This window comes from Mus pahari, chromosome X, assembly GCF_900095145.1.
Source record: "Mus pahari chromosome X, PAHARI_EIJ_v1.1, whole genome shotgun sequence".
In the NCBI taxonomy this organism is placed as follows: Eukaryota; Metazoa; Chordata; class Mammalia; order Rodentia; family Muridae; genus Mus; species Mus pahari.
This window is the reverse complement of record NC_034613.1, coordinates 148,325,034-148,332,635: the sequence shown is the minus strand read 5'-3', so window position 1 is coordinate 148,332,635 and position 7,602 is coordinate 148,325,034. Positions and strand designations below refer to the sequence as shown.

The 7,602-nt window shown below is 41.8% G+C and overlaps 1 protein-coding gene across 1 annotated transcript in view; it reads left to right on the top strand.

Moving 5' to 3' along the window:
- The first annotated feature begins 261 nt into the window (after positions 1-261).
- Positions 262-7,602, top strand: part of Wwc3 (WWC family member 3) — a 111,258-nt gene continuing 103,917 nt past the window's right edge. Inside the window, exon 1 of the mRNA XM_021188614.2 lies at positions 262-531. The gene's annotated coding sequence lies outside the window, so the exon portion shown is untranslated. The remainder of the gene's footprint in view (positions 532-7,602) is intronic.

The following is a 7,602-nucleotide window of genomic DNA, read 5'->3' as shown; positions in this document are numbered from 1 at the left end:
TGGCTGTAGCTCCAGCTTGGGGACCGTGACTTCGCGCGTGGCAGCTTCCTGGGCCATCCCAGCGCAGCGGACAGCGCAGCTAGCGGCTCACGAAGCCTGTCGGGCGCCGGTGCGCGGGCGCCCAGCAGAGGATGCGCCGGGTGCGGCGGGCGGCTCCCCGCAGCCGCCCCCGCGCCCCGGGCGCCCGGCCTTAGTGCTGGCGGAGGAGGCGGCGCGCGCGGGGCGGCCAGGCGGCGGCGGGGCCCGAGCCGTCATGCCGTGGTTGAGCGGCGGCCGGCGGCGACGGCGGGGTCAGTCGCGGGAGGCCCAGCTGGAGCCACCGCCTCCTGCTCAGTCCCAGCGGGAGCCGCCAGCGCCCCCCGTCGCCGTCCCCGCACCTTCGGTGCCCTCGGTGCTGCCTCAGCCTCGGGCCCGTGAGAGCGCCGAGCTGCCGCTGCCCGCAGGCTGGGAGGAGGCTCGCGACTACGACGGCCGTGTTTTCTATATCGACCACAACACTCGTCAGACGTCGTGGATTGATCCCCGCGACCGGTAAGTGGGCCATCAGGGGCGGTGTAAGTGAGCGAAAGTGTCACCACGGAGGATGTGAAGGCGATACGTCCAGCCCCAGCGTGGAACAGCCAGGAGTGCTCTAGGTGTCCCTGTTCCTGGGCCCCCATCAGTATAGGTGCTGAGATGGGAATCGGGACACTTCTATTCCCAGAATTGGAGCTTTTCTGTAGTCCCTCAGTCCTGGCTGTGGTTGTGACGATTCCAACCTTTGGGCCCAGGGAGAGGATGGAGTACAGGAGTCCCCTAGGTCTGGGAGAAGTCCCTGTATCCCTGGTGTTAAGATGAGGATTTGTGCTTCTCCACCATACATCCCCTACTCCCAGTACTTTGGCTGAGGACGGGAGGCGACCGCTCTAGAGTCTTTAGAAAGATAAGCTATCTTCTCCCGGCCCCTTGTCGCGGAGCGGACACTGAATTGATTCCCTCTGAATTGATTCCCTCACGTCACCCGCTGTCCAGGGCCTGGGAGCTGGGCCCCTGGAATTTCCTTTCTGGAGTCTGACGGATGGCCCTCTTTTCCTTTTTCTGTGGTGGCCTCGCCCATCTATACCCCAGGCTTTTAGCGGCCCACCACCCCAGCTTTGGAGAGACAGGAATTCCCAGCCCCTGGCAGATGTGAGATGCGCTGTCACCTTGGATCACAAATGTGTGCACCAGTTTTGAGAGTGAGAGAATGAGTTCCCTGCCTGGAGTGTTCAGTCTGGTTTTCATCCAAAACCTGGTGCCAGATGGGTATTAAAAGTATTCCCAACCCTTCTGGAGTTAGGAGAGGCTGTTCCTAAACTGTTTTGGTGCTCCAGTGCCTTTAAAATCAAGTGAGTTAAAATTCTGTTTGAAATAGCCTTGCGTATTGTGGCCAGAATGGGATATGATTAGTCCCATATGCTTTTGGAATAAGTGAAAAACAAGAGTTGAATTTAAGTTTTCTTTTTGTGCATGATATGCACAGGGCACGAAGTTGTCCAGTTCATGTAAATACATCTGATCAAGTGAAAACAGATTCTTCTAAAAGCACTACCAGATTTCATTTAATAAATGTCATGTAATAAAGTTTCTCCTGCTTCTATTGAGTCAACTACTTTTGGAGAGATGGTGTGCGTGGTGTGTGTGTTTGTGTGTGTGTGCACGCGCGCGTGTGTGGTGTGGTGTGTAAATGAGAATTCTGTTGAAACCTAGTGTTTCCACTGGTTATCTGATATCTTGTCCTCTCTGGAGCAAGTTCTCTCCACCCTGTCCTGAATGCCAAAAAGGAAATACTGTAGGCTTCCTAGTGATTTCAAGACTTGAAAAGGCCCGTGTGGTGACATTGTGCCTGCTTCCTCCCACCTACACAGGAAAGGCAGCTTTCATGGCACTGGTGTTTGAAAATAAACTTTTGAGGAGGGAAACTGCTAACTTTTTGAAGATTTCTATGGGTTGGATAGGGTAACAAATCTTAACAAACATGGTTCCTGAACATTCTCTCTAACCTTTGCAGACCTCTGGATACAGACAGAAACCTACGTAAATCCAATCTCAGCTTTATGGGTTCAAAAAATTCTTATTTTGAAAATCAGGTGATGTATAATTGTAACCACGTGTGAGAGCCCCATCTATTTTATGAAACCTTGAATGATGCTGAAATTGATAAAACGGCTCAAAATGTGATGCTCTTATATTGCTTTATGTCTATTAAAATTCTAAACAAATAGAAAAATGAACAAATTAAAACAGTGTTTAAAGCAGAGCATGGCAGTACATGTCTGTAATCCCTTGGGAGGCTGAGACAGGAAGATCAAGAGTTCGAGGCAAGTCTGCTTCATTGCAAGACTTGGTCTAGAAAAAAAAAGGCATTTTGCTTAGAAAAGGCAAAGACCTACTTTATACGGCTAATATAACAGTTGTGGTTATCCTGCAAAAGAGATTTATAATAAAATACATAAATGTAAATATTTTATTTTAATGGTATAGCCAGCAACATAGGTACATAGGTCCTACAAGAGTCATCTTGTAGGATTGTCATTCACCTCTGTAGATTTTGCTTTCTACAAATCTGTTTTGCTCCTGAATAACACTTTTTTTTTTTTACTTATTTTAGATATAAATTAGGTTGCAGGTTTTAAAAAGTAACCTTTCTAAGTGCTAAGTGTCGTTTGAATGAACAAAAGTGGATATTTTACATTTTTTTTTTTGTAAAGTAAAAACACGTGTGTACTTTCCTGAGACATTGTTTTTATAGTGAGTGAAAATTCAGCTGGGGACAGCTCGAACTTCAGCTCCCATAATACCTTGCACGAAATATGTATGGAATGTTCAGCAAGCCACAAACATTTCAGTGGAGCCTGCTGAAGGGTGTGCTAGTCATTCTTCCTCTTTGAAAACACAAGGTTGCCAATTTTTATAGGTGACTAGGAATTCTCTAAGGTTGTAATTAACTTTTATTATATGAACAAAACTGCATATCAGAGCACTATGTTTTCTCCATGTATATCTGACAGGTTTTGAAGCTTGTTTCATTCAGAGGACTGGAAAATGGTGTTCAAGAAATGTTTATAATATAGCTTCCAAACAGAGAAATGATAGGAGAGGGAAATAAATTATGGAGGAATAAATGAATGTGCTAGTTTAGATGAAAATTGCTGACTTTGGACATTATTTTATATGTAATTATTAAAATCGTTAATAGCATAAAGTATACCGCTGTAAAAAAAAAATAACTGAGTTCCAGAGGATATAAACAAAACCTCTTCTAGAATGTAAAAATAATTCTCTTCTATATTATTTTAATAAAATTAGATATTTCCAGCTCAGCATATTGGTGAATTATTGGACCTCTAAGTTTTAAAGTAGTAATGAAGAGCATGTGGGTGTAAGAAAACATCTTTATAGATAGGGCTACACATGTCCATGAAAAAATGTCTATCTTTTACTGACAGAACTTTTTAGCTGAACTCTGAACAACCCTTCAGTTTAACTAATGTTCTCCTAATTATTTTTATAGATAGATAACTGTTGACATGATTTCCATAGTTAGCTTAATATATCCATAAATGTTTTTGGGAAAGAATTTTGCCATTTCCATGGCATGAAGTTAATTTGAATAAGTCATGTGGGATTTATATTCTACATATATTATCTTAGTGTATAATGACCACCTGATAGAAAGTTATTTCTTACAAAAAATGATTACAAATCTTCTAAAATTTATTTTTCTCCATTTATTTATTTATTTGTTTGTTTTAAAGATTTATTTATTTATTTTATGTATAGGAGTACACCATTGCTCTCTCTTCAGATACAACAGAAGAGGGCATTACAGTTGGTTGTGAGCCACCATGTGGTTGCTGGGAATTTAACTCAGGTCTTCTGGAAGAGCAGCTAGCGCTCTTAACCACTGAGCCATCTCTCCAGCCCTATTTCTTCCTTTATTTATTTAATTTATATCCAGATCACAGCAACCCTGATTACAAATCTTATACTTGGAAAATATAGGACAAAATTTTTTGCTTGTTTTTTTAAAAAATAATTTATTGCCTTTAATAGTTTTGCGTGTGTGTGCTTCCTGCATCGTTCTCTCAAGGATCCACTCATTGAAACTGGACATTTTGTTTCATATAGCCTAGTGGTGTTATGCAGTACTGGGAATGAAGAACAAGCAGTGGGCAAAAATCACATTTAAGAGCCACAAGATAGTGGTTAAAGGTGCCTGATACCAAGCCTGATGACCTCAGCTCCCTGCCCAGGACTCATGTGGTAGAAGGAGAGAACTGACTCCCAAAACTTTTCCTCTGCCCTCCACATGCATACTCTGGCACATTCCCGTCTCCAAATTAAAAATAAATTGCTATGAAATCATATTTGAGATCAGAGATGAGTGTAAATAATTGTGGACTGCTACAATTATGTCACGGCATCAGAGTTGAGAGCCATTTGTTTACTAGATGGGATTTGACCTGGGACCACATGTAAGAATTCTATGGTATATTAAAAATTCTCTGAGCAAGCTTTTTCTTCTTTTCCTCCTCCTCCTTCTCTTTGTACAGGAAACGAACACACAAATTTATTATATGCCCAAGACATGGAAGTATTTTACTCCAAGCTTTTGCCTTAAGGAGAAAACATTCCTTGGCTCTGGTATTTGCAAAGTTGGAGCCTTCTATAACAGAGCCAGATAACACTGCTACCTTCTTGGAACCACTATTCAGTATTAATTAATAGGAGCTTGACTATATTTACCTCACAGAGTCTATTTCTGGGTTATGTGAACGTCTAAGTTGAGCTTTCTGATAAACAACTTAATGATTTTTCCATTTTTCATTCTTTAAGATTATAGATAGTGTTTGTATGAACACGGGGGAGTTTTTGGCTTTAAAAACCATCTGGGGTCAGGCCCTGGAAAGAATCTTCCTTTTGTATCCATTTTGATGTCAACTACTACTTTTCGGTCTAATATCTTTTCTTTTTCTTCCCTTCTCTCTTTTTTTTTTCTCCAAGAAAAGTAAATGGAAAAGTCATTGATTTCCAAAAATAGCTCTCGGATGTTTAGAAATCTCCAAGTTTCCTTCACTTTCCTTTCACTCTGATTTGGGAAGTGGAAATAATATGTATCACAATCTCTGGCAGGTTCACTTCAGGAAATTGTGGGTCAAGTGACATGACAGGGTCACCTGGTAAGCCTGAGGTAGGCCTTTTTTGCTTCTTGCCCAGGGCCTTCTGCTGCTGTCTGCCTTTCCAATAAATTCAATAAAATTAATCTGTTGGAATAAAAGTAAAGTTAAATCCTATAAAGCTCAATTGTCTCCACCTAAATCTAATAAAACAAAGAAATATTTATGAAGAGTCTTGACCTTATGCAGGGAGTGCATGTGGAGACCAGGTTTTGTTGTAGATGTTTGGTTTTCTAAATAGGAAATAGTAAACATATTGTTTTTATTAAATGGTGATAAAGGTCATGGGGCATGCCCTGATTAATTAAGTTCCTTAGGTGAAAATAACTTCCAAGGAGAGGAGGAAAAGTTCTCTTTTTGTTTAACATACACTATTTATTGTATATATTTCCTTAAGAATTTCATACATGTAGATAATGTGTTTAGATCTGCTCTGTCCCAGTTCCTTCCCTTCTAATTCCTCCTCTGTTTATCCTCACCACTTGTCCCTTCCAGTTTCATCTGTTCTCTTTTTAAAAACTTACTGAGTCCACTTAGTGCTGCCTCTATGTGCATGGGTATAGGATCACCATCTACTGGGGCATGCATGGGTAGTCTTTCAGGGATTTTTATCTCTGAAGAAAATCCCTCAATTGCCAACAGGGGTGAGACTTCATGAGGCCCTACTTTATCCATTCCACAATTTTAGGCCTACTTTTTTGTGTTCAGCGCTTAAGTAATTCAGTCATAGCTGCTGTGAGTTCAGGTGTGCAATGGCCCTTTGGCCCTGTCATGTCTAAGTCTCTTATTCTCTGTACCTTAAACAGTTGTAAGTTTCTGTATTAATTGGTATCTGCTACAAAAGCTACTGTCTCTGATGAGGGATGAGAGATCTCTTGATTTATAGATATATAGATAAGAGTTTAGGGGACAGTTTAATGCTATGTCAATTTAGTATTAGGTTCACCACTAGGGTCTATAATCTAGTAAGTCACAGTATTTTTGGCTCAGTTAACACTACTAGGAGTTAATTCTAGCTTATAGAATGAGCTTTAAATCAAATCAGAAGGTGGTTGGCTACTCTTATAGCGTACCAGTGAGCATACCTTGCAGGGTTTACAGTTGAAGCCAGGAAACTAGTGAGGGTTCATAGGAGGAATTTCAAGGTAAGGGGATTGAACACAGATGGCATGACAGGAGAAAGGAAAACATAGAGCAAGAATAATTAAATGGTGTGGGGGAATGGTAGGGCAGGTTAAAGGAAGGAGTATGGGGAGAGATGATTTAACACTGAAGACCTTTGAAAACCTACTATTGTAGACACTTCTTGAAATATAGTTTAAATGGAGTTACCTTATATTCAAGTTGGGGTAAGTAAGGCCTCTTTGGACACCATTAACTAGTAAACAAAAAAATCTAGTGCCAGGTATGGGTCACCTTTTTTTTTTTGAGTTGTTGGCCAGTGGGTTTCCAACCATGTCCCACCCAAATGTCACAGACTGATGCCATTGCTCTTGGTTATTCTTAAAAAAAAAAAAAAAGATTTATTTATTATTACATATAATTACACTGTTGCTGTCTTCAGTCACACCAGAAGAGGGGGCCAGATTTCATTACGGATGGTAGTGAATCACCATGTGGTTGCTGGGATTTGAACTCAGGACGTTCAGAAGAGCAACCAGCGCTCTTAACCGCTGACCCATCTCTCCAGCCCGTTCTTGCTCTTGGTTATTCTTAAGAACTTCATGATAAGACCTTATGAATAACATATTTGGATCATAGGACATGGAGAAATTAAACTGGTACTGACCTCTATTGCCACTATTGAAGGGAGAAAAGTATTCATCAGTTTCACTCTGCTAGGAGAGCTCTCTTGAATATGGAGTGGTTTTTATCCTTGTCCATCAGTGTCTTGGGGTAAGATACCCAAGTGCTTATAAAACTGAGTAAGGTAAAAGAGGTGCATGAAAAAAATGCTAGAGGTGAGAAAATGCTGAGTGTGTTCCAAACAAGTGAGAGAATGAATTGACTGGCTCCAAGGTTGTATGTAAAGGCCTGAAGACTTGGGCCAGACCATTCCTAGCTGAGATTGCCACAGTCTTGGGGCCAGAAAAGCTAGGAACATCTTGTTCAAACTCCTCTCTTCACACTTGAGAGCCCAGCCAAGTGGTGTGTTCTATCCGTAGTTAGAAGGGCATGGGCTCTCCTGACCCTTGACCCATTGCTTTTTCTAGCGTGCAACTTAACCACCCAGTCCACACCCATTTTAAGTATCTTACCTCTGTTCATTTAGTTGCTCATCTGTTCCATGGGACATGTTGCACAGCTTCTTTGTCTTTGGCAGTTTTCCCCCAAGGTTCAGGACTCTAATTGCTGCTCTCATGTTGTCTTCCTCCTCCTCCTCCTCCTCCTCCTCCTCCTCCTC